The following is a 26,738-nucleotide window of genomic DNA, read 5'->3' on the forward strand; positions in this document are numbered from 1 at the left end:
GACTGTACAGTGGTACCTTGGCACTCGAATGGTTTGGCTCCCGAACAAATCGGCTCCCGAATGCCGCAAACGTGGAAATGAGTGTTCTGGTTTGCAACCGTTTTTTCAGAAGCCGAACATCTGATATGGCTTCCGCGGCTTCCACTTGAGTGCAAGAAGCTCCTGCAGCCAATCAGAAACTGCGCCTTGGTTTTCGAACGGTTTCAGGAGTCAAATGGACTCCTGGAAGAGATTAAGTTTGAGAACCAAGGTATCACTATACATGGAGGGTGAGGTGGGGTAGCCACTGTAAACCCCGCCCCCCAATGTTTCAGGCCACATGGGATTTATTCACATGCTCTCAAAATATATAATCCTTTTTTTCCTTCTCTTGTCTTTCTCTTCGCCAGAAGGGCCACAGTTCAGTGGTAGGGCAGCTGCCTTGCATGCAGAAGGTCTCAGGTTCCATCTCCTGCATGTCCAAGTAGGACCCTGCCTAAAAGCATGGAGAGTTGTTTCCGGTCAGTCCAGTCAATACTGAGATGGGTGGGTCATTGGTTAGACTTCATGTACGGCAGCTCTCTATATTCCTATATTCCATGTCTACATCCAACAGCAGAAACATGGACTTTTACACTGGTCCCTTGCCCCAGGTTGAATCTACTTGTCTACAAACATAAATGTGTGTACCAATGGTTCTGCCATGAAGCAGAAGGTTATACTATGAGCCTTTTCGGCTCATCAAAATTCTCCACACAATTTGAGCAGTGGGAGAGTCAAGCCCTGTGCCGCATTTCAGCAAATTGATGTCATTGCACCATTATACTCTTCTGTAAGTGGAGACTTGCAATTTTCTTGTAGAGGATAAATCCCTTCAAATGTACTGAATGCCAGCACAGCTTGGGTAGGCGGCAGCTGTAAAAGAAAAGAAAAGAAAAGAGAAAAAAGAAAAGAGTGACAGCAAAGAAGAAGACTTCTACTTGGAAGTATCGGCTGGTAATTACTGGGCTAAGCAGATGGAATTCTGTGAAAGTTTTAGCATGACTGCTGAAACCGCAAAACAAATTCACTCCTTCGTGTAGCCCAGTGGAAGTCGGAGAAGCCTTCCACCCTGCTCACATCTGGCTCGTCACCTTGTGCTCCTGCTAACAATTCCTGCCCCCCATTAAAGAATTTCCTGCACGCACATTCCTCAGAAACCGAGCCCATGTTTCAGGCTTTGCCACCAAATAGCCCAAATGTTTTGAGATGTTCTGATTAGGAATGGAGTTACTGCCGTCAGCGTTCCCAGGTTTCAGGGAAGACTCTGCCTGCTGGCTTCAGCTGTCTCAAGCGGCCTGAGGTCGGAGGCTGGGCTTGTAATTGTGGTCTCGATAAACAAAAACAGAGAGAGACCAACGTGCTGCAGAAAGGGGACTTGCCATAGCTAGCAGGAATTGAAGGGGATGTTGGTCTGAACTGCTGGCGCCAAACAGCAGCACTTTAGGAGCTGTTGTTTTTTGAAGCCCTTTCCACTTTTTTTCAAGCCTCCATTTGCCCGTAAACATCTGACCTTAGAACAGCAGCTCCGCATGATGGAAAGAAAATGCATCCAAGCCCCCTTTTTTCTTTCTTAGAACTGGATGTTCTGAAGGAATGCCACAAGACATTGGGTCTGATATTCCAGAAAGAAACCAAATTAACTTTGGAAAGGAAGAAGTGGGTTACACCACGTACAACCAATGGCTTTTAATATTGACTTTGAATGAGCCACCATGCTGAAGCATTTCTATGCCTGGCTGAAACCCAACAGCTCAGCAATGTTCCTAATGACTGGGAAGATGGTACCAAGTACTGGTGGTGACTAGGTGGAGAGGCTCCAGCTGGCCTTGTGAAAGTCAGGCAATTGCAACGAAAGAGCCACCCACATTTCCCCAAGTCGTGGGGCAGGGTGGTTTTTCTTGGGTGGCTGCATCACATCTGCAGTAAACCTATGCTCTCTAGACACACAAAGAGGAGGTGGCCTCAATTCAGAAACAGTATTCTTACCATCCACCACCAAAGCATTCATAGGCATGCCTGCAGGACCTTTGGCCTACCAACCACAAGCATGGTCAACAACAACAAGCATAAAAAAGCATTTTAGAACTTCATTTGGGAGGAAATAAATGGAAATCCTGTAGTAATAATAGTATGTGAAGTACAAAGACAAATAGTTCTTTCCCACCAGGTGAGAAGTCAGTTCTTGCTTTTGTTCATAGGAGCCGACTCCTTGGGGCTGAGGGACCTTCACCCCCCCCCCCAAATAAAATATTTGAGAAGGCTGGAGGGGGCAATGTTGATGGGCATTGCCATTCAAATGATGTGTGTGCTCCACATCATGTGATGAATAATGTGAGATGGGGCTTACCTGCCCCCCTCAATATTTTATTCGTTGGCACCCCTGCTTTTGTCTAAAAGATGGATTTTCCAGAATGGAGACAACTCCTAAGCCTGCACTTTTTGGGATCTGGGGAACAGCTATCTCCTGCCATTCTTCCTTCTGCACTGCTAACACCTTTCTGTTATTTCTACAGCTGATGCAGCAGAATCATGTGGTGAATATTTGCTGGACCGGACCATTTTTAATGCAAGCCACATTTTTAATATCCTACCCCCTAAATATTTGCTCATAGAAAACTAGAATGGCTGGGTTTTGTTTTTTTTACAAGATTTCTCATTTACATGCTTATTTTCTATATGCATTGAAGGACATCTAGCCATCTGCTCCAGGGAAAAAGCATTTGAACATGATAACTGCCACCGGCAACTTGACATAGTACAATTCAGGGGGAAAAGCCATACAATACAATTTTGAAACATGTATGGTTTGGCACCTACCCTCTTTCCATAAAGATAAGAATGTGTTGTCCATGACTGTTATGCCAATAATGTGACTGCACCTGCTAATAAGGCTGGGGTGGGGAATCTGTATCTTTCTAGATTTGGTTGGACTCCAACTCCCATCAGCCTCAGTCAGCATGGCCAGTGGTCGGGTGTGATGGGAGTCCAACAACTTTTGAAGGGCCACAGGTTCCCCATCCCTGCAATCAGGGCTGGAGATACGCATGAAACCCGAAAGGGTTATACCAGGGGCTGCTACTCAGTTATTTAGTCTCCCTAATTTGCTTCCCAAGTGTTTTATCTCCCATCATCTGGCACAAACCCCTGGCGTCTCCAGACTGATCTCTGCTGCCCTATTTCTTTGCCCTTGTCCCCCTGTGGAGTCATCCTCTCACGCTATCTCCCCACCAGGCAGAGCAGACAAATGAGTCCCCAGGGAGCCGATACTAACGAGATGCCACGAATCCCCTAGTCCCAAGGAGCTCCACAGCCCAGCCATCTTCCTTCCTCAGGGGACTTGAACACAGCTTCTCGGCTACACACTTAGCCTCTGCCAGCCCAGGTCCTGGGAACTTTAGCTTGTTCCCAAGCTCAGATGATCCAGTTGACAGCACAGACTGGAGGCTGCCAAGCCAAAAACCCAGGGAATGAATGGGCTTTATTAAAAAAAAAAAAATAGCATTCCAAGCTGAGCCCAGATCAGCAGAAACACAAACATCACCTACAAATTAAGAACACTGAATTGCCCATGTAATGCTTTAAAAAAGAAACTGGGGTGGCGGACGACAACAACTCAACCAATACCCATCAGCACTCATCCAGTACTTCAGTTTTACTTTGCAACTTATAATGCTGCTCACAGGAGAAAAGAAAGGAAAACCAGTTTTTAATCAAGAAATATTGATGCTTAGTTTTCACCCTTCCCTATCTCCACCTCCATGCAAGGTCCCTCGGGTTTTGTTGATGTATAAATTTTCATCATTTGATAATTTGGTCTAGACATGGAGCAGAATGAGCTGGTCAAAGTGCAATAGCAGATGGTACCACTGCAGGTGAGGGGCATACATAACTTGGGGTGGGGAGTGTGTAATCTCTTGCTTGGAAGTCACCATGAGACTCACTGGACTGGAAAGCTGGGGATGAACTTTTAACATCTATGTTAAGTACAAATCTCAGGTGGGGAATCTCAGACCTAGTGGCCAAACGCCATCTTCCAACCTCTCCATCTGGCCTTCAGAATCCTCCTCAGGCCATGCCTCTCAGTGGCCCTGCTCCATGACTTTTGCCTGGTAGAAATGCACCCTTCAACTCTGATAATGTCATATTGCTTGCCCAGGTGGAGGTATGTGTGCCAGACCTGCTGTTGTGGTTTCATGGTGCTGCGGAAACACCTTCCTGACCACAGCACCACTGCTGCTTACCTGGACAGTGCAGCAGGAAGGTTGGAGGAGCACAGGCACTTGGTCCAAGCCAGCCCAGCATTCCCATTGGTGCATTCCCATTGCATCATTCGGGTAAAAGGCAGTGATGCTGCTGGCTGGAGGGGCAACTCCATGGCACCAACCCACTGGAGGAGGAGGAAGAAGAAGAAGAAGAAGAAGAAGAAGAAGAAGAAGAAGAAGAAGAAGAAGAAGAGTAGTAGTAGTTTGGATTTGATATCCCGCCTTTCACTCCCTTTAAGGAGTCTCAAAGCGGCTAACATTCTCCTTTCCCTTCCTCCCCCACAACAAACACTCTGTGGGGTGAGTGGGGCTGAGAGACTTCAAAGAAGTGTGACTAGCCCAAGGTCACCCAGCAGCTGCATGTGGAGGAGCGGAGACGCGAACCCGGTTCCCCAGATTACGAGACTACCGCTCTTAACCACTACACCACACTGGCTCACTATGTAACCCACTTGCATACCCTCCAACATGTTGCAGTGGGAAACTGGGATGCCCATCTTCCAGGCCATGCTCCCCTGTGAGTCACATGATCCGTGTGAGAGCACAGCCCCCCAAAATGGGATGTCTTGATTTAATCAGGACAGCTGAGGGGTATGCACTTATGCATGTGTAGAATAGAAACCTCTGGCATTTGTATGGCTTCAGAGCAGCCGACCGTACAAAGCTGGGGGTCATATTGGTTGCCCACCCCACTTTTTGCCTCTGGCCCATGCGGCCACTGGCATGCAGACCCTGGAAAGTTGCCCACAAGGATATGTGGCCTTCAGACTGAAATAGTTTCTCCACCTGATTTAAGTTAACAAATAAATAAAATAACAGCAGAATGCCAGATTTCATCAAAATTTCAACCAGACTTAGGATTAGCATTATCCATAGTATGTTACTTTCTTGGTACACAGCTATTCAAGGGATGTTCTTTGAAAGAGCTGAAGCTGATTAACTTGAGCAACTGTTCCCAACATGTTGCCGAGTTTTAAAGGGGAGTCCTGTGACTGTATTTGTCACATCGTATTTTTCACAACCATCTGGAAATTTGAAGCTGGGGTGGAGAGGGGTTAGGGTTGAAGCATATCTAAGGGACAAAAGGACAGAGACTCCAAGCCAAGTTGCCAGAACTCTACAACCCATATAATATATATTAGCAACCAGGTGCAAAGTACACTGTAGTGGATGTAAGCTGATGAATCCTAAGTGGCTTTGGAATTGGCTACTTCTAGGAATATCTCAGGCAGTCCAGTAGAAGACAAGCCCAGTGTAGGAAAAGCAAGATGTTGCATCTCAAACAGAATTGGATATGTATTTAAAACTGAGCAAATTCAGATGCTGAGCTGTGATTTTTTTTTTCCTCATGGGAATTTGAAATCTGAAAATAGAGGGAAATCCAACTCTTCTCTAGTGCCCAGATTTCCTTCTATTCCACCTAGTATATAGAAAAATAAGCCAAATATATGAGTACAGGACTCAAAGTTCCTGCCATATATAGTGCCTGGATCTATATAGCAATATATATATATATATATATATATATATATATATATATATATATAAAAATAATATCCAGGAACATCTGGCCTGTCAGTAAAATTTGAATTTGCACATATTCCAAATGCTAAAATACATCCCCAGCTCAGAATCTAGAATGGTGAAAGCTGAATTTTGGCTAATATAGTTTGTTATAAAGATTTCCACATGACAACTTGAGAATCTGTGACTCGAGATGATTTCCCCTCCCCCTGAACATTCCTATATGAATGTAGCACCACGAGTAAATTTGAGAAGAAGTTGTATTCCCTTGTTAACCTTTATCTTTCCCTATAATGCTAGACAATACAATTCTTCTGTGTCCAGAGGAATTCTGTTTATTTTTATATGCACCCAGCATTCTCACTTGCAAAAATCATTACTTTTCACACTTTGTAGGGGGGATACACATTAATCCAAGATCTTTCATAATTGAAGATGGTGTGGTGGGTGGGATCAAACTAAATTAATACTGAAATATTCCCAAGCCTTCCCTCACCCACCTCAGCCTTCATGTACAAAGGGACTGATAATATCTATACAGTCAATACTAAACAAACTGGTCATACTATTAGTAATTTCCCAATATCATTCCCTATTCATATTTCCTTATTCAAATCAGTTCTAGGTTAATGCCAATTAACCTAGTGGTTAATGGTTAATGCCAATTAACCTAGTGGTTAATGGTTAATGCCAATTAACTATATACAGTTAAGTGCACTGGCATGATAACACAAATACCATAAAGTATAATATAGGCAAAATTTGTGAAAGGCTCTAATTAACCCCAATAATAACTCAGTACTATTTTAAATTACTTTGAATAAATTTCAGCAGCTTATAAATAATGTTGAATTTATTTTATTTTATGTATTTATTTCAAAAGGTCATAGTGCGCTGGATTGCAATAGAACTTCAAAATGGTTTACAAATAGGATAAAATAATAAAATTATGAGTTTAAAAACCATGTGTAAGGAGAGGGAGGAAAATCCCCATCGTGCATGCAGAAGTCCTTGCTCTGACAAGATGCATTAGTTCAACACCACCCTTAGCACATGAGGGAATTTTAACTAGGCAAGCCTATGCAAATTTTAATAATAATAATAATAATAATAATAATAATAATATACTCATCCCCTGCCCCATCCAACATTCCTGCACTAAGGTGGTATCTACTTTTGCTTTGCTTTTTCCAAGCACTGGTCTGTGCTTAAAATCTCCATATCCAAGCCACCAAGCTTTCCCTGCAAAAACCTACCTTTTAGCACTCAGTCAGAGCAAATGTCAACGTGGGTTTCCTATGGATTGGCATTTGTTCTGATTGAGCATTAAAGAATGATTTTCATGAGGAAAGCTCCAGAGCAAAATAAGAAATAAAGAGGAGGAGATGCTTGGACATGGAGCTTTCAGGCATGAACTGGGCCTGGAAAGAGTGGAGGCAAGGTTAGTGTGGGAGAAGCCCATAGACTTGTACGCTGATGAACCGCTGTGAGTTGCAATTGATTCTGGGGGATATTCTAGGAGATACCCTCAGCTCATTGGGCATGGTGGCCAAGCCTGTGTGAGGCCTCATCACTGCACTGAATAGGGCCCAATCAGCATTTCCTTTCAGTGCATGTTTCAAGAAACATTTGCTGCTAAAGTGCCTTTCAGAGAAGCTTGTCTGCCATTGTGGATCTTATTAAAGAGCGCACATCCTGCCTCCACCCTGGTAAAACTTCCAAGGAACACCGGGGTTTCCCAGAAACAGTATACAGTTTGAAAGCCCACTGAGCATCATATGCAGAGGCATAGCTCTCCTGAAAGCTAAACAGTGGTTACGCACATCCTGGTAGGGGTGAGACACCCTCCTTTTGCAATCTGGTGTCACCAGCCACAGCAGGAAAAGTTTTGCAAAGTCAGCCATCCAGAGCAGTGCACAGCATGGCTATAAACGATCCAAAAGCTCTGTTTTTTCAGCATGGAGAAACAGTTAAGTCAATCCAAGACGTATGGATTATGTTTAGTCTACATGTATTTTTACCAAAAAGGGGAAAAAAGAAAGAAATGACAAGAAAGAATAATTTACAGGCTAAATGTGCTATTGAAATTAACTACCTTTGTCCACAGATTAAAATATATGTAACCCGAGGGGACTACAATCACCTCTCCTTTTGTAACGTTGATTTGTCAAGGTTGACACCGTGTTCCTCGGCCAACACGACTCCCTCTGCAAAGCTGTAATCTGTTTCCTGTACACCCAACGCAGAGCGCTCGGTACATGCAGCACTTGTCCCAGGAAAGAGGTGGTGTTGATTGCTGGCCAAACAGCCAATATCTCCTCTAGGGAACACTAGTTTCTCTAAAGCAAATATGTCCTTCCGCATGTGTCAAAAGGAAAATGTGAACAGTGCTATTATCAGAATGAAATCAAAATCCACAGGTGTATTCAAATGTTCTCCTTCTTTTTCGGGGAAAGGGATACGTCTGAGGTTGCACCCTTTCCAAGGATTTGCATTCTTCCAGAGCCAGGAAACACTGTTTTGAAGGTAATTAGGTGAGGCACATCTCAATGGCTGGTTGTTCTCCTTTTCTTCTGCTGCTGTCTGCGTCATCCTAATAATCAGTCCCAATTCCCGGAGAAAGGAAGGGCTTGGAACCTAGAGACGTGCAGCAGCATTCAGCTTACAGGTTTAACATTTTTTTGCATGGAATTAGTTTGGGAGTGCAAAATGGACCTGTTAGGCGGTATCTGACCCACTGTATACAGCTGTGGAAAGCCGTTCACAAGTACAGCTGTGTATGTGCTTTTTTTTTAAAAAAAAAAAATCTTAATCATAGCTACAAATATTAGCTCTTCTCCTCCACCACCACTCCTTGTTGCAATGGGATTGAAGCTTTAACAAAAGCGATTGTAGGAAACTGCCTGGAGTGACGCGGGGAATTTTTATTGATGTCAATCTTTTGTTTGGATTCTAAAGGGAATTTCCTGATTAAAGGGCTTCAGTTTATACATCCAGATGATCAGACCAATTACCCTCAGCAACTACATCTGCCTCAAATGAATTTTTAACTTAAAGAGCAATGAATATTTGAAGTGGATTTCACCTGTTTTGCAGCTGATGTACTTTTCAAGCCACAGCATCCTACAGACTTCATCAAATATATAATCCTGTGAATGATCTGAAATTAATACTGCAGTTTCTACAGCAAATACCAAACAAATTCTAGCCCTTGCATTTCTTCCCATGTCTATTCACCCTATGGAATCAGAAGGAACTTGAACACAGCCCATCTGTAGGGGGAAAAAGCTTGGCAGAACCTCTGCAAGAATATGAGACAAGATATTTCAAAGGAGATTTCAACACTTTTGGAACCACACATTTAGAATATAATTGTGTTAGTTTCTGGCCAATCCATATTATAAATTCTGCATAGGGATGAGTTGCCAGCAGAAGAGAATTGATTAACAAGAATATGGAATCTGCAAACTAGTAACCTAGTCTTGTGAAGCAGCATGCCCCTTTGGAGAAAGAAATGTGCAAGCTTCTAGTTACATTTCCCCCCATTCCTCCTTCCCAACTTGGAAGCCAAAACCAATCTCTGTTCTGAGAAAGTCTCTTTTGTGGTTCCACACCTTCCTTGTCTTTCTGACAAACTGAATGTTGCGTTATCTCTGATGAGCATGTCTACCCCTGCTGATGTCTGAGTCAGGCAACATATAGCCACAACTCCAAGCTCCTATCTTAGCAAGCAAGATAAAAAAATGATTTTGTCTGTTACGAATTCCCACAGGCACACAATAGAGGAGCTGGCTGGAGTCACAGAAACCATCCCACACTGTTTGCACAGCCCACAAACCTTCACTTGGGCTCACAGAGTTTTCCACAAGCATTCCCACAAGCCTCATATGATCATATCTTGCATGACATGAGCATGGAAGGGACAGTGCATTGTTCCAGTTCTGATGGTGGGCAGGTAGGTAGAAACATGATAGCCCTTATAGGGGTGGGAGTGAAGACTAAGGCAAACAGCTGGGGAAGAATGTTCTGGATTTTCAGTAAGGGCAGCCAGCCTTTGTGACATCTACAAGTGTAAGACTCTCCTTCTGGCAAATTAGGCATCCTGAGCAGGAGCAGGATATCTATTTGATATTTTTATTTTTATTTTTGTATGCATATATCACTTTTTCTTCAAAAGAAATCAAAGTGGCCAACAAAATACATATTGAAACAGCCAGATGCAATAAAGCAATAGGCAAAATAACAACAAAACAGCTCAACAAAGCAGGGAAATGGGCATAACAGCATCACAGAGGTAAATAGAAGGTAAATAGCATGGCCCCATCAACAGCAACAAGAAAGACAATAAAACTGATAATCTATCAACACCCTTTCCCCCCCCCAAAAAAAACCCTGCCTAGTCTTGGTCAGTTGGAGGCAGGTGGGCTTTTCTAAGGAGAGCATTCTGTTAAGCTGCCACCTGAACTGAAATGGCCCTGCTTATCGCAGCAACCAACTGTATTTTATTGGGGGGGGGGGCAGAGCAGCACCTCATACATTGAATGGATTGAATTGTTGGAGGGACATACCAGAAAAGACAAGCCTTAGCCTACCCAGTTTCCAAGCTGTGGAAGGCTCTACATGTTAAGAACCAGCACAATAAACTCAGCTAAGGAACAAGTAACCACATAGTCTCCCACTGCCCGGCAAATGCCAGGACTATCACAAAAACCCTTAAGCCACCAGGGCTTCTCACTTTGTCATGCAGAGTTCTGAATATTCCCCCCTCAAAAAACCTCCTTCCATCTCCAGGCCAAGGAAAGAGAGAAGCAGCAACCTATTTGGGATTCTTATTTCCACACTCCTATGAGCTGCTCAGCAGCATCATGCACAATGGGGAGGGTCTGCTCTGTGTCCAAACCTCTTAGGTCCCTACTCAGTTTCTTTGCATTGCTGCCTCACCTACCATTGCCAGTTTCATTTGGGAACCTGAAGTGTCACTGAGCCATCACCACCTGTGTGGTGTTTCCCATCTGGCTCCTGCTTGGAGAGAAATGCAAAGAGATCTGATCCTGCAGCTTGGCGCTCTCTCTCTCTCTCTCTCTCTCTCTGGCTTAAAGTGATCTGGACTAAATTCCTAGAGAGGAAGGGGATTTGCAGAGACGGGGAGGGGTTCTCTGCCTGGCTTCTCACGTGGATAGAGAAAAGGCTTTGATTTCTCTCATGAGCTAAATTGGTGCCACCTTCTGAAATCTGATGCGAGTCTCCCCATTTTGTGCATCTGGGTGAAGAGAAGTCCCAGGACAGCTGGGAGGGGGATGCTTGGCAGGGGTGTCTGTACAACTGATCCATCCAGGATTCATCACCACACCAGGATGTTGAAGTCGCTTACACATTCCTAAGTTTGAAACACTAAAAAAGGGAAAGTTTATGTATCACTGATCTCAAAAGTCTCTATGTCCCTGGGCCCCCAAATAAACATTGGTAAACCCCACATCAAACACCTACACAATCACAACAATAAGGGTTTTTCAAAGTTATCATGCTTCCTAAAAACTCATAAATGCATGGTGCATAAAATATCCCAATTTTCATCTGAGGACAATTGGAGGGTATGTAACCAGTGCAGACTGAATAACACTGAATGAATATGTTGCTATACATCCGGAATTTCCCAGACATAGCCAGGATTCGGCCATCAGAAATAGTGTCCGGGCAGAAATTGCTGAAATGTTCAGGAAAATCTGGATGTATGGCAACCCATTTCAGAAGTGTAGATTTTGACCTTCGCTCTAGTCAAAGTTTCAAGGCATTTTAAGGGTAGCCCCATGAGAATTCATTGCAGTAGCCCAGCCTGGAGATTATTTAAACAGGAATGAAAAAAATGCTACAAAAGCCTGCCCAGAGACTTAAGTGCCTCTTTACAACAGACAAAAGAAGGATGTGATTCGTAAGATCAGGAAATGAACGCGATCTAATCAGGAAATTTCCCCTTAAATATTTGACAACAAGATACTAAAGCCAACTTTTGAAGTCAAACTCTGGCCAAGTTCTGGTAATGGACTTCTGTGTGATCAAAGGCTTGGGGACTGGGAACCCTCAAAGGTTCAAAATAATGGCTGGATGACCCTCAAATCGTGGCATGAACTGAAAAAGCATAGCATAACTAATTTTTTGGTCTTCAGGACAGTTCTTTTATTCATTCAACTAGAAAGCAAACTTGTGGACCAAAAGCACAGGTCATGCTAACATAGGAGCCTGTCAAAAAGATCACCTGAACAAATTCAGATCAGCAGGCCAGAACCTGTGGAATCCTAAAGGAGATAGTGGGTTGTATCTAATGCTGTTCTTCTACTTGATCCAGGGAAGGCTCTTCTGAAAGGAAAGAAGAAGGGGTTGTTGGGGGGGGCGTGTTTTAATTTAGATTTAGAAAATTTCCCCTTCCCTCTGCAACTCCAAAAATCTGTTCCAGGGAGTTAGGGGCCCTCCACAACAATGTGGGTGGTAGTGAAGGGAGCTGCAAGAGAAAGAGGGAATTTGTGGAAATGGACTCCTGCCTCCTCCCATTATTTGGCTTTTCTGGGCCAAATAGGCTTCTGTGAAGAAAAGGACAGCATTGGGAAAAGCTAGCCAGTCCAAGATTTGCCCAACTAACTGCTATATTTGAGAATTAATGGAAAGCTTGTCAGGTCCCATAAGGCTGGAGAAGAACAATTCCACTGCCTAGGGATTTGAAAGAAAACCATGAGAACTAAATTTTGTGGGAGGCGGTACGGCAGTTTTGAAGTAGCTCAGACATATATGAGGAGTGGCTGAAATGTTCCCAGCCTTAACAGAATGGAGTAACAGAATAGTTCCACTTGTTAAGCAATGGAGAGAAATAAGGTGTGCCTGTCTTCTGAGGATCTCTTTTGTTGTTGTTGTTTTTTGTTATAATATTTATTTTGGTTTTATGTAATAAAACAGATATTACAGTCCAACAAAACAACAGAGAAATAGAATAAAAAACAACATAATCCAACAGAGATAAAAAACACAATATAAAAACATATAACAGAAAAAGTAAAAAAGAACAGAAATTGAAGAAAAATTAGTTTTTTGAATTCTTATCTTTATAACCCTCTTTCCTGACTTCCTCACGTCTCCCTTTCCTGCATTCCCCTTTACTCAATCAAATTTAGCAGCTCCTTACCCTCTTTCAAATCTTAATCAATATTATACATTCCAACCTATTATGTCTTCTATTTTCCCTTTCTTTTTAAATACATTCTTGCATATTCTTTATAACTTAATCCCTTATATCCTTTGTTTAGTTTCGACATAATTTTACTCTGGTCTTACCCTTTTTTCTTAAAACATTTTTGCATATTTCTTTTTACTATGTCACTGATGCCATATTATCTTTATATCCAACATCATTTTAACATTCAAACATTTTACAATGTTTTTGGAGATATTCTTTGAACTTCTTCCAGTCCTCTTCTACCGACTCTTCTCCCAGGTCTCGGATTCTGCCAGTCATTTCTGCCAATTCCATATAGTCTATCACTTGCATCTGCCATTCTTCCAGAGTGGGCAAATCTTGTGTCTTCCAATACTTTGCGATGAGTATTCTTGCTGCGGTTGTTGCATACATAAAGAGTGTTCTATCTTTCTTTGGCACCAATTGGCCGACAATGCCCAAAAGGAAGGCCTCTGGTTTCTTAGGAAAGGTATATTTAAATACCTTTTTTAGTTCATTATAGATCATTTCCCAGAAAGCCTTAACCTTTGGGCATGTCCACCAAAGGTGAAAGAATGTTCCCTCAGTTTCTTTACATTTCCAGCACTTGTTATCAGGCAGGTGATAAATTTTTGCAAGCTTGACTGGGGTCATGTACCACCTATAGATCATTTTCATAATATTTTCTCTTAAGGCATTACATGCCGTAAACTTCATATTGGTGGTCCACAACTTTTTCCAGTCAGCAAACATAATGTTATGACCAATGTCCTGTGCCCATTTAATCATAGCTGATTTAACTGTTTCATCCTGAGTATTCCATTTTAACAGCAAGTTGTACATTCTCGAAAGTATCTTAGTTTTAGGTTCTAACAATTCCTGAGGATCTCTTTTGAACTCCTACGCTTCAGCTAATATGCAGGAAATGGTCACACAGATGTGCCCTTCAAGACCAATCCACAGCCTATACCAGCCTTCTCCAACCTGGAGCTCTCCAGATGCTTTGCATTACAATTCCCAAATCCCTAACCATTGTTCATGCTGGCCAGGGCTGATGGAAGTTATATCCTCAAACATCTGGAGGAAACTATGTTGGAGAAGGTTTGTTTCTCTCGTCAACAAAGTTTGTAATAAAAGCAGTGACCATTCCAGCACATCATTCCAGAGAACATTTGGCAGGTGGTCCCTCCCCCCCCCCCCTTTGGTCTAATAGCCTTGAGCTTGATTTGTGTGAGAGCAAAAGACTTCATGGCCAATTTCCCATCCCTTGAACAAGCAGTGTGGAGGCTTATCCCAGCAATTTTGGTAACAACGCAGAGATAAAAATGAAAGAGAAAACTTCTATTATTTTGAGTTTTGAGCATCTATGCAGGTTTTAGCTGCCCAAAATCACCAGTTATGCATGCAGAACAAATCAGAAAGCAATCACTGTTTGTGATCCAATTGTTTTGTTTATTGAGATTTTACTGATTTTTACTGATCCACAGTCTGTCCATCTCCCATTAGACATAGATCTGCCCTATATTTTGGAAATTCCCAATTCCCAAAGCTTCTACCATGTCTTCCCTTCATCCCATCCACCCATAAACTGATCGCCTTCCTTGCCTTGCTTTATCCCTATACATGTAAGCTTCCAAGCAAGAAGCTAATCAGGGGAGTGGATGGGGTTAACTAGGACAGAACTAGAAGGCAGAACAAAAAGGGAAGGCACAATGATAAAAAGAAAATGAATGAAATGAAGAAAGCTGCTACTGAATTTCCATCTCATAGGTATGATTAGAACCCAGGTTCCTGCAATGTGCCTTTATAGAAAACACCTTCATTTTCACATCAGTCTACATAGAAATCAAGGAATCCTTGCCAAATTGCTAGAAATTTGCCCTCCTTTTGTAATCTAATGTAATAGATTTTTTCATGTGCCACCAAAGCCAACATGTCCCAAATCCAATTATTTACTGATTGGATTTGGGTTGCTGTCCAATTCTGTAATGTGATACATTTAGCAATTAATGTGGCTTAGTTAAGCCACAGCTTAGATTCTGGCTACAGGTTCCAATAGTTTGAAGGTGCCATGCCATAGCATGCATATCTCCTACTCTAAGGAAAGCTTCTAAGTCATGTTGATTGACCCTTGTCAGAACCTCTTTCTGAGAGCATCTCCAGAACAGTGGCCTATTTGTGGGAGACCACACTTCCAGCAATGTGTTCTAAGGAGACCCCTATATACTGGAAGAGGATCCAAGCCCAGTATGTTCTCTAGAATATTTTCTACTGAATCAGTCTTAGCCTATTGTCTGAAGTAGAAGTTTGTCCATTTTCAAAGTGGCCTCCACTGCACTGGATTCAGTTTTGTATCTAAGCATTCTTTATTTCATTTGGTTCTCAGGTTGAGGACCGTAGCAACACATACTGAACCATACACAGATATAGCATACATAAACACACACATAGATTTAGGCCTGGGTCTTCTGAATGGCCTATTACCCAGAACACGCAAGGTATCTGAAAACAGGTAGTATGGAGCACATATCTAGTCCATTCACATAATGCCACTCTCCAGCCTATTTTCACCATAAAAGCCCAACTTTTAAAGACATTATAATCCAACAGAAGTCATCAAAGCAGTTTATACTTTCCCTGAATTCTGTGGAAATCAGATTCTAGAAAACTACAAGGTGCTCTCATTTTCAGAGAGAGAGAGAGAGAGAGAGAGAGAGAGGTAGGTGAATATCTTCAAAGCGATACTTTGAAGGTATTCATACCAGTATCTCTATAAGTCAAGACTATTAGAAAATCTCCTATATTTCTGTTTCTTCTTAGAATGGCTCCCTGGTGCATACTGCGACCTGTTTTGGTAGCTACCTTACAAACTGCTTTACAGAGGCCTTTGTCAATTACAGAGTTAGATGGATGTCTGATGAAGCCATCTGAGTAGCTACTTCACTGGATGCAGCTTTGTGACAGAGATAGAGATATATTGATATGGCACTTAGAGTGGCAGTAGTTGCGGGGATCTCCAATTTCCACTTTTTCAGCCTCTTCAGCACATAAAATGTTTTAGGTACAAACAAACAAAATGCAATATGTGAAGCAGAAATGGATCCTTATGGAGGATTCAAAATTATTGACACAGTTATGTGAGTAAAACAAGCCAGCTATGTAGAGATACAAGCTAACAATTATTAATAGTCGATTTTATTGCATTAGCCCTGTGGCCATAGCATAATATACATAGAAATAACAACATAAAATGGGGGTGGGGAGATAAAAGTGGATGTCGTCCTGGGCGAATACTTTGAAAAAATGGGGATAACAATTATCAAGCTAACAATTAATGAGGTCATAAAGTTTGATTAGCTTTGACTTTGTCTTTTTATGTTTTCTGTGTTTGATGTTAATTATTTGTTAACTGTGCCCTCCTATACATGTCTACTCAGACATAAGCATCAATCAGTTTAATGGGGCTTACTCCCAGATAAATGAGTACAGAATTTTAGCCTGAATCTTCATATTATTGCCACTCTCAGTCCAACCCTATGCATGTTTACTCAGAAGTAATTTCCACTGCATCCAACAGAACATGCTCCCAAGTATGCTTTGGACTGCAGCCTAAACATGTCAGTGATTAAGATAATTACTTGGAAACATGCCTATGATTAAGATAATTTCTCTGTAACATCTGAATCAGGAGAGGCTATACAAGTCTTGGACCAATGCCTGGACTTGGTGGTGGGCTGGATGAGGACCAAAAAAACTGAATCTGAATTTTGCAAGATAGAGGTGCTGTAGGTGAGTGGTAGGGATTGGGAAGAAATTCAATTCAGTTCACATTTAAAGGCAAACATACATAATTCAAAACAATATGTGAACCAAAACACAGCTATTCTTCCAAATTCACACTTCTCCGAATCTTGCAATGCAGTTCTCCAGCTAAGTAATTTATGTAAAAATGGACGTACGAGGCTAACGTGTACTCCAAAAGGCATATATTTGTGAAAATAACATCCAAAATGTACTGGGGAGAATAGCTCTGTAAAAATGTTTATATGGGGAAATTGCATTAAAAAAAACTAGTGTGTTAGGAGAAATTCACACTAAATTCACACATGAGGACTTGAAAACAATTACAAAGTGATGTGGAAATGTGGATAAATGAACATAAATTCAGTGGGGAAAAGAGGAACTGAGAGTAACCAAAACTTTTAGACTGATGCATTCCTAGAGAGCGGTCCTCGAATCTGGATGATTGAACAATTGTCAGCTTTGAATGGGATCATACTTCCTCTGGGATTGCCCCAGATCCATCTTAAGATACAAAAGCCCTGGTAACCTCGGTGACTGCATGTGCATCTTACCAGCTTCCCCTGGCAGGAGAGTTACATAAGTTTTCTCACTCCTTATTTTCCTCACTGATCACCACGCTCTGCAGAAGAGGGCCTTGTGCAGATGCCATCACATCAGAAGGATTGTAGAAATGGTCAGAGGCAGATTTGGGGGGGCTGAGCCTCAGGGGTGCCACAGGGGGCCCTGCAGCTATGATATAGAATGGAAGCTGAGAGTTGGGAGGCACCAAATTTTGGCATCACACAGGGAGTCACTGAAATTTGAGACCCCAAAGTCTGCCACTGAATCGAGCATTAAGTGTGATGGCGCCTGCCTTTTGGAACTCCCTCCTGCTATATATTGAGTCCCAAACTTTACACAGTGCCTAAAACTGGGGATGGTCTGCAGCCCTCCAGATGTTTCTGAACTACGACTCCTATCATCCCTGACTATTGCCCCTGCTGGTGGAAAGTGATGCCGGTTTGGAGTCCAACAACATCTGGAGGACCACAGGCTAGCCACTTGTGGCCCTGAAAGTAGTGCTAGGGATGGAAAGAGCTGTCAACTTCAGTTATCTCAGTTTCACATTTTCCCAAATTTCTGAAATTTAGTGCTCCGTATTTCTACATCAATTTGTGACTAAAATAAAATACAAATCTTCATGAAAATTCATCAGCATTTTAGCGCAAATTTCTTCTAGTAAACACATTTTTTGTATGCGATTTTGACTTATGTACACATTTTAGCAAGCAATTTCCCCTCATGTAATGCATTCTTTGCAAGTTATTTTAACTGATATATTCATTTTTTATGCACAGTTGCCCCCCAATATATGCATTTTTGAAGCTGCACCCCAAAATTTGGATGATTGTGAATTCTGATGGACAGTTGTTTCAGCTCACTTACTGTTTAGGAAAGTGTGGATTTGGTAAATTCACCCTTAAATGCAAACCAAATCAAAGTTCTCTCACATCCCTACAAGAGTGGAATGGTGCTCCATAGCTGGGGCTCAGTTGCTTAGACTAGTGAGTAGCTCTGACCTGGAAGCTTGTGCAGGGAACACACCACCACCTGGTCTGTTCTAGCATTCTTGGCTGGTTTCTCTGCAGACCTGGGAGGTGCTGCACAGTCTGAGTTTGTACATGCAGTCCCTCGGGTCTTCAGTTCAGCACCCAGTGCGAGCTTTAGTATTGACATATATGCAAGCAGAGGCTTCCTATTTTGTTGTCAAAAAGGCAAGTGTTCCATGAGCAGATGGGTATTCTCCTCTCTGCACGCGGAGCATTTCTCCCAGCTCACAGAGGAGTAAGGGGGAGATATGGGTCATCTCAGGGAAAAGCTCTGTTCTTTTGATGTTTATTTAAAAAGCAGACTGTACTGACAGAAAGTGCTTATGTCAGAACATTGGAGAGCTGTTAGCAGCTGGTGTTGATGACAACACTGTATGAGTATCGAGACAGATTCATTTTGGGTCTGTGGAATAAATTGATAAATGAGTCCTGAACAGAAGCAGCATTCTGTTTGGAGGATGCTTATAATGACAGGCCTGGGAAACAGTGTCCTAGTAGTTATCCCATCCTCAACAGAGGTTGAAGAGCTATCGTACTACAGCTTTACTGCAAATCTCAGTGTGCTTCCACAAGGTGCTTATTCTGGAATGACCATTCTTTGATCATTCCTTTTTTAAAAAAAAAAAATCAAGGTGACATTATCCTCAAATCATGGTGTTTCCCCCCAGAGTTCTTCCATCTCTTTTGAGATCTAATAAAATCTTCCTTGGGTGGGGGGTGGGGGGAGGAATCAAACAGAAGCACACAATAACCAGAGGCGTATATTTTCATTACACATATTTCCATTGTTGCAGCATTGTTTCTTTAAAAAAATAAATATTTTCATTTATGCTATACCACTTTTTTCAAATACAGTTTTTATATTTTAGATACTCTGCTGCTGATTTGCTTCTCCTTTATTTGTTATGCTGTCGCTATTACAAGAATCTGCATTTTATTATGTAATTCTTCTCTTATATTTATATAACTGTTTGATTTTTATGTTCCACAGATATTAGGTTATGTAATGACATTTGTGCTGCATGTTGTAAACAACTCTGTGGTCTTCCAATGAGTGTTATATAAATGTCAATAGTAATAATAATGATAATAATGATGATGATGATGATGATGATGATAATAATAATAATAATAATAATAATAATGCTATAGCAGTTAAATAAAACAAAACATTTTAGCACAAATTTAAAATCTGATTTATTTATTTATTTATTTTAAAAATTACTAAAATATAATGCATAGGTGCATTTTCACTAGGTCATGGCCACTAGAATAGCAGGATCCACATTCCACCATTGGCAACACTGAGCAGGCCACATGCCAGGGGTAGATGGGACCATATGCATACATGGGCAGGACCATCAGCAAAGGGGAGGGGAGTAATGGATGTGGCTCTCATCTTTGTACAGTAGGCTACATTCCAGACTACATTCCAGTCCTGTGAAAATAATAAGTTTCTATACACAGTTCTCTTCATCCAAAGAAGCAAAAGGCATTATCTCACTTCAAGGACACATTCTTACTTGGCAGAAGTCCTCAAGGAATGTGCAGAGCTGACCTGGGGATAAGTTGTGACCTAGGGAAAGTCCCAAGGGACAGATAGAGGTGACTACCTGAGGCACCCCTACCCTGCTGAAACTCCAGCTATCTCCTTGCCCTATACTTTTGCTGCCCCAAATCTCCAATACTTTGGGTTTTTTAAAAACATAATTTTTATTAGCAGGCCAATCCAATCACATTATTTCCAAATCATAATTCTAAATTATACAGCCAAATTTTTAAATTTATTGGGGGTACCCATACATCAAGCTCTGAACGAGGATCAAAACATCACTTCTGTTCCTGCTTTTATCAAACAGTTCTATCCAGAACTGTCCAGATAGTCTCTTTATTACTTTCTTCGTCTTCTTGTTGTTATCATATATTCCTTTCTTTGCGATCTCTGATAGTCTTCACAAGCAGTTTAGAAACAAACAACATCTGCGTGGGTTTTGCACAGTCCAAAAGTCATATCTCATAAGGACAGCCGCCATTCCTCCCCTTCTTCAAAAATTTATCCCCGGTCTGTCCTATTAATTTTCCCAAGCTTGCCACGTATTTCACAAAGGGGCTCTGCCAGGTTATCACATTTCAATCCATCATTCACATTCCAATGACCCTGGTCCTCCTCCCCTCGCTTTTCTTCGACAAGCCTGTCTTATCAAGACGCCATTAAAAACTGTGTCATAGAATTTTTCCTCCGCTCTCCAATATTTACCAGTCCTCTCTTCAATCAATAATTCACTCCACACAGCTCTTAAATTCTTGCTTGCGATTAGTAAAAGGCAACGATTCGTCTCTTTGGGGTGGAAGTTTATAAATACTCACATAGGCAAAGAAAATAAAAGTTTTTTCCTCCCCCCCCCTCTTTTTTCGCTCCGCATGTACCAGTCTCGTAATGGTGGTTCATCGCTTGATTTATTTGTCTCCTCCCGTCGCTCCAATCACAGAGATGCATTAATCAGCAGCCTTATCTCTCAAACTTTGTTTGATGTATGTGCTCCAGCTTCTTTTCCAATTATATATTTCCAATTATTTTTCCGAGCTGAAGCAAACCAGGGCGCTGATTGGAGATGGCTTCAGGAAGAGCCGACTTCACAGAGGGCTTGTGCCAAGTGATCCTCACCCCCGTCTTTCGAATCGGAGGATGCATTGTGACCACCGCTGGCAAGGCAGCCCCCCCCCCCATATCCTTGGGGGGGTAGGAAGACTGCATACTTCCCATAGCAGCCTCTTAATTACCTCGTGTGGGTCGGAGAGATGTTATTGTCGGCCATCTTCCAATGCGCCACCTGGTGGCCCCCAAATCTCCAATACTTTGTAAGCAAAATCCTTTAACCAAGTGATTTTGAAGCAGATAATAGCTGTTGCAAACCCAGATCCCTCTGAGAAGGTGAGGAGGAAATCCCAATGTCCTAAGTGTGGGGGTGCTGAGCTCAGCAGCCCACAGCTAAGGCATCTGAAGTATAAGAAAAACCATTTCCTGGGCAATGGGGTAGCAACACAAGCCTTAAAGGGATTCCCTGCATTAATAGAAACCAGCATACTGGTTTGTGCAACAAAGGATTTTCATACCCTCCAACATTTCTCCAATGAAAATAGGAATGTCCCATTCCACAATGATAATTTTACTATTTATACCCCACACATCTTACTGGGTTGCCCTAGCCAATCTGGGCAGCTTCCAACATACAGCCGTACCTTGGGAGTTGAACAGAATCTGTTCTGGAGGTCTGTTGGACTTCCAAAACATTCAGAAACCAAGATGCAGCTTCTGATGGGCTGCAGGAAGCTCCTGCAGCCCATCAGAAGCCGCGGAAGTGCCATTGGACATTCAGGTTCCAAAGAATGTCCACAAACCATAACACTCATTTCTGGGTTTGTGGCGTTCTGGAGCCAAAACATTCGTCTTGCAAGACGCTCGGGATCCAAGGTGCAACTGTATATAAAAACATAATAAAACATTAAACTTTAAACAACAACAACAACCCTTCCCTATACAGGATTGCCTTCAGACATCTCGGGGGTCAGATAACTCCACACCCTCCAACATTTCTCCAATGAAAATTGGGACATCCTAAGGAAAAGTGGGACATTCCAGGATCAAATCAGAAACCGTGGCAGCTCCTCTAAATCAGGGACATTACTGGAAAATAGGGACACTTGGAGAGTCTGGATTTTGCATATATATTTCTAAACATGCCGCATAGCAGATGTGAGAAGCAGTTCAGCAGCAATGGAAAGCACACTTACCAGAAAATGTCTACGTGAGCTAAAGATGCCTTATCTCCAGACATTTATTTGTAAGGCGGGGGGAAGCATCCTCCTCCACCACCCTCCAGGTCTTCCAATCCTTGGTACCAGCTGGGCTGCTGTCGCCAATGCGTTCAAGGTCCAGGAAACCCACACAGCTGTTTTTGAGGACAAAGCAAAAGAGGTTTTCCTCTGCCAGGACTCACACTGAGTGTTCCCAAGAAGCAAGTGTATCTGTCGATTCTAAGGCAATGTGGTTTTGGAGCAGCTCTGATTTAATCTGAAGTTGAGAAATACAACCCTCCTAACTTGGCTGTTCCATTCTCCATGCCCTAAACATTTTTGACAGGAAAACAGCTATTATTCATCTATAAATGGCTATGGAATCTTAACCCACAGCACCCTTTTACTCCCATTAATTCCACTGATGAATCTTATTCTCAACAGCTTCACGTTTTCTTTCTTTTCCTTCTTTTCTGCCTTCCCTCCATCCCTTGTTTTCTTTCCCAATTCTCTTCTCTCTTCCCTTACAGAGATCTGGATTTCAAATCAATCAATACAAAATACTTCTGCCTCATTAATAATACACACAACAGACCCTCCTAATACAACATCTGAGTCATAGTTGTGAATAGAGAAGATTAGAATTGCATCTTAGAAAGAGGAAGCTGGAGGGGAACTTCAAAATAAATAAATGCATCCCTTGGTTCTTGTAACCATCCAATACTTTTCGCACATATGGCAGAGACGGAGAGGCAGGGAGAGATATAAAGAGAGAGTCCTGGGCAGGTCATAGTACAGCTCATTTTCAGATTTGGGGCTCAGCCTGAGAACATGAGAAATAGGGTGTGCACAGATGAGCTGGAGAATGAAAAATGGAGAGTAATCACTACCATTCTAGTCAAATAAAATACTCAATCGATTTGTCCAACAGATGGGCTGTTTGCTGGCATCAGACTCCAGAATCTGTCTCTGCAATATCACTCATTCAGTGGAACTATTTTTTCTCCGAATCCGCAGGCTAGTTGGAAAGGAGAATGTTCTTGGCACGTGCAGGTTGTCTTTCCCTAGCTACTGAGTCACTCACTACAGCTAGCACGCACAAACTGGAGATCAGAAGGCTGCTCCAGAATTAACCCCATGCACCTGTAAGCACTGATTCCAGCCCAAATGAAGTTTCTCCTCAAATGTAGGGGGGTAGAATGGATGGACAGAAAGGCATGCTACGTGCCTATTCAGGTTTTGGCCTAGTGAGCCTGACGCTTGGTTAACAGTCTTAGCTATGGATGGTGTGGCTTGGATGTGAACGCTCCAAATTAGGTATTTCCCTGCCCCTGAACTTGTGGGACTGAGGTGTCAAGGGGGCCAGCCCCCTTGTTTCACTTGTAGATATGCTTTTATAACACGCGTGTGTCCTTTTGTCATAATTGTGTCGCTCCCACGTAACCAAGAAGCTGCACTTCTCTCTGTTATGGCTGAGGTAGGGTTTTGTGTTCTTGGCATGCCATTTCACTTCTACAAGAAAAAGAAATTGGTCTCTCCTTTAAAGAACAGTTCACTCACCTAAGGAATTTTGCCAACTTAAAAACAAAACAAAAAAACAAAGTGGAAAGTCCCCCGTCATCACCAGCATGGATTTATGTCGTACCAGCATAAAATGCTTTATAGTGACAGGTCACAGATTAAAATCGGGAGGGGCGCGCTTGCATGCTTGACTGTTAACACACATATTCTCATCCTATGGATCACCTCCTGAGCCCCCACATTCCTTTCCCTCATGCTAAACATTGCTAATGGCTCTTCTTTGCCGGCCTTTTTTGTTTTCTTGGCAATTGCTGCCCCCACAATGATGTAAAAGCAAAGTCCCTATGTCTGTGCGTTCATTCGCTGGTTAAAAATACCATAATATGCTAGTGCCAAAGAGTGTGTCAGCTACAGTGTGTGTAATGATAAGCTGGCAAAGCTGTACACCACAAAAGAGACTTAGTGGTTCTCAAGTGTGTGTAATAATAATAATAATAACAACAACAACAATAACAATAAATAAATAAAATAAAATAAAATAAAAATTGTTTACCTCTTGGATGTCTGACAGGAGGGTGTTCCACAGGCTGGGTGCCACCACAAAGATGTCTTTCTGCCTGGTTCCCTGCAACTTCACTTCTCGCAATGAGGGAACCACCAGAAGGCCCTTGGAGCTGGATCTCAGTGGGACAAACCCAGAATTTGTTGCCTCTATCCGTCATTGGCTCTACTACTTCCATCTACCCTGCCTTCCACCCTATTAGTCTCAATGGGCACCAGCCACCACTGACCACAACCCTGTTTGGTACAATCATTCACCATGCAGATTAGATGGCCCACTTGTAAGCCTACATTTGTCAGTGAGCATTAAGGCAATTAAACGTTCAACATCAGCTTTTCAAATTCAACATTTTAGGCAATACCCACTAACTAAAATCCATCAATCTGACAGCATCGATAACTGGGAATGTTTAGAACATTCAAATTATGAGAATCTGAATTCGTTCTGGGTTTGTATTAGGTTTGCATATTTATATTGTAGCCAAGCAAACTTGCTAAATAAACCAACCAACCAATCAATAAAAACCCGCTGTGATCATACCATCCCTCTGCAAATTCATTGCAGATCTCGTCCATCAACTTTGTGGTTCCCTTTTCTAAGATTTTCTAATTTCTTATTTCTTATTGCTGTGTCTGTAATTGGCATGCTGAGAGCCTGCAAGTTGTGAAACCATAAAATATCGCAGACATTGCAACAGAAGAAAAAATAAGTCAGACCCTGGATGGCGCCTGGCTCTATCTTGCTCCATATTTATCTGCCCCTCCTCCACACCCTAGTTATCTACTCCAGTTGAAGCTTTTGTCAAATTGTTAAGGAATAAAAAAATGGTTTGGGAGACTGTGATATGTATCAGTTTTGTTTCCAGATTTAGAGACAGAAAATTCAAATGTACTATTTTCCTGCAAGCTCAATAAAAATGTTTTTCTATTTGTTTTATTGTTGTTTATAATCATTTTATTGCACACTACACTGAAAATCTGAATCAGGTTATATATACATATGTTCCTGCTGTACCTTTATGCTGCACTTCCACATACATACAGGTAAAGAAAGGTCCATTAGGTCCAGTTGCTGATGACTCTGGGGTTGTGGCGCTCATCTCGCTTTATTGGCCGAGGGAGCCGGCGTACAGCTTCCAGGTCATGTGGCCAGCATGACTAAGCCACTTCTGGTGAACCAGAGCAGCACACAGAAATGCTGTTTACCTTCCCGCTAGAGTGGTACCTATTTATCTACTTGCACTTTGACGTGCTTTCGAACTGCTAGGTTGGCAGGAGCAGGGACCAAGCAACGGGAGCTCACCCCATTGCAGGGATTTGAACCGCTGACCTTCTGATCGGCAAGCCCTAGGCTCTGTGGTTTAGTCCACAGCGCGACCCGTGTCCCACTTCCACATACATACATACATACATACATACATAATTTCAGTGCTTTTTTCCTTAAAAAAATGTTTAGGGGTACTCTCATTTTGACTCAAGAAAATCACCATTTTATAGTTTAAATCGGGGGAAATACAGTAAATGTACAAAATTCACAAAATGTTTAGGGGTATGTGTACCCCTGCGTTCGCCCCAGAAAAAAAAACTGCATAATTTTATTTGTATGCCACCTTTCCACAGTTCAAACCATGCTCAAGGCAGCTTACAACATGAAAATACTTAAATACAACATAACAATAGTAGTCATAAACAATAAATGAAATATTTAGAAATACACAACCAAACTGAACAATTTCAACATAAATCACAAGAACTAAAATACAGAAAACCAACAGCAACAACCTCCCCATGAGAAACCTCCAAACATCCCACACTTCTAAGCACACCAGAGATGTAGCCCATCAGGGGGGCTTACTTCTGAGTTAGCATGTACAGTTAGCATTGTGCTGAAGTGGGGATTTTGGATGGCCCTGCTTTTCATGCCCTTGTAATGCTGTGACAACAAGCGGTCTAAGCGCTGCAAATACACCCTGAGCTAAAGAAGTGCTGGCCTTGAAGACTGGGTGGGTGGGAGAGAGATTTTTTTAAAAAAATCAACTAGGACTGTACACACAGGCCTAATCTTGGATTCTTTGCCAGACCAGCCTCTGTGAGAAATCTTTAACCATTTTCCTGCTGGTATTTGATTGGGGAAGCAGCATTCAGCAATTACCTGGGGAAGCAGCTAAGTAGGAACAGCCTGTTCTTTGGTAGAAAGCAACTTCTGGGGCTCTCTTTTAATAACAACAACAACCAACAACAACCAACAACAACTGAGCAATGTTGAATAAATTGCAAGGCATTTATAAATGGAGGGAATTTAAAAATGCAAACAAACAGGGAAATCACTGTCTCCAATGTAAGAACAGAAGAAGAGCCCTGCTGTGTCAGATTGAAGGTCTGTCAAGTCCACCATCCTGTACTCACAGTGGCCAACCAGATACCTGTGAGAGGCCTCAAGTACTACCTGAGCACAAGAGC

General features: G+C 42.1%; 1 long non-coding RNA gene across 1 annotated transcript; it reads right to left on the reverse strand.

The window, feature by feature from the left end:
* Positions 1-231: 231 nt before the first annotated feature.
* On the reverse strand, positions 232-24,701 carry LOC309337167. The gene is made up of 3 exons (XR_014154131.1): positions 24,271-24,701; positions 22,194-22,351; positions 232-894 (listed from the first exon to the last, which is right to left on the reverse strand). It is a non-coding gene; the product is annotated as an uncharacterized lncRNA (long non-coding RNA).
* Positions 24,702-26,738: the final 2,037 nt, after the last annotated feature.

Source organism: Podarcis erhardii (genome assembly GCF_964252035.2).
Source record: "Podarcis erhardii genome assembly, chromosome: 1".
Lineage (NCBI taxonomy): Eukaryota > Metazoa > Chordata > Lepidosauria > Squamata > Lacertidae > Podarcis > Podarcis erhardii.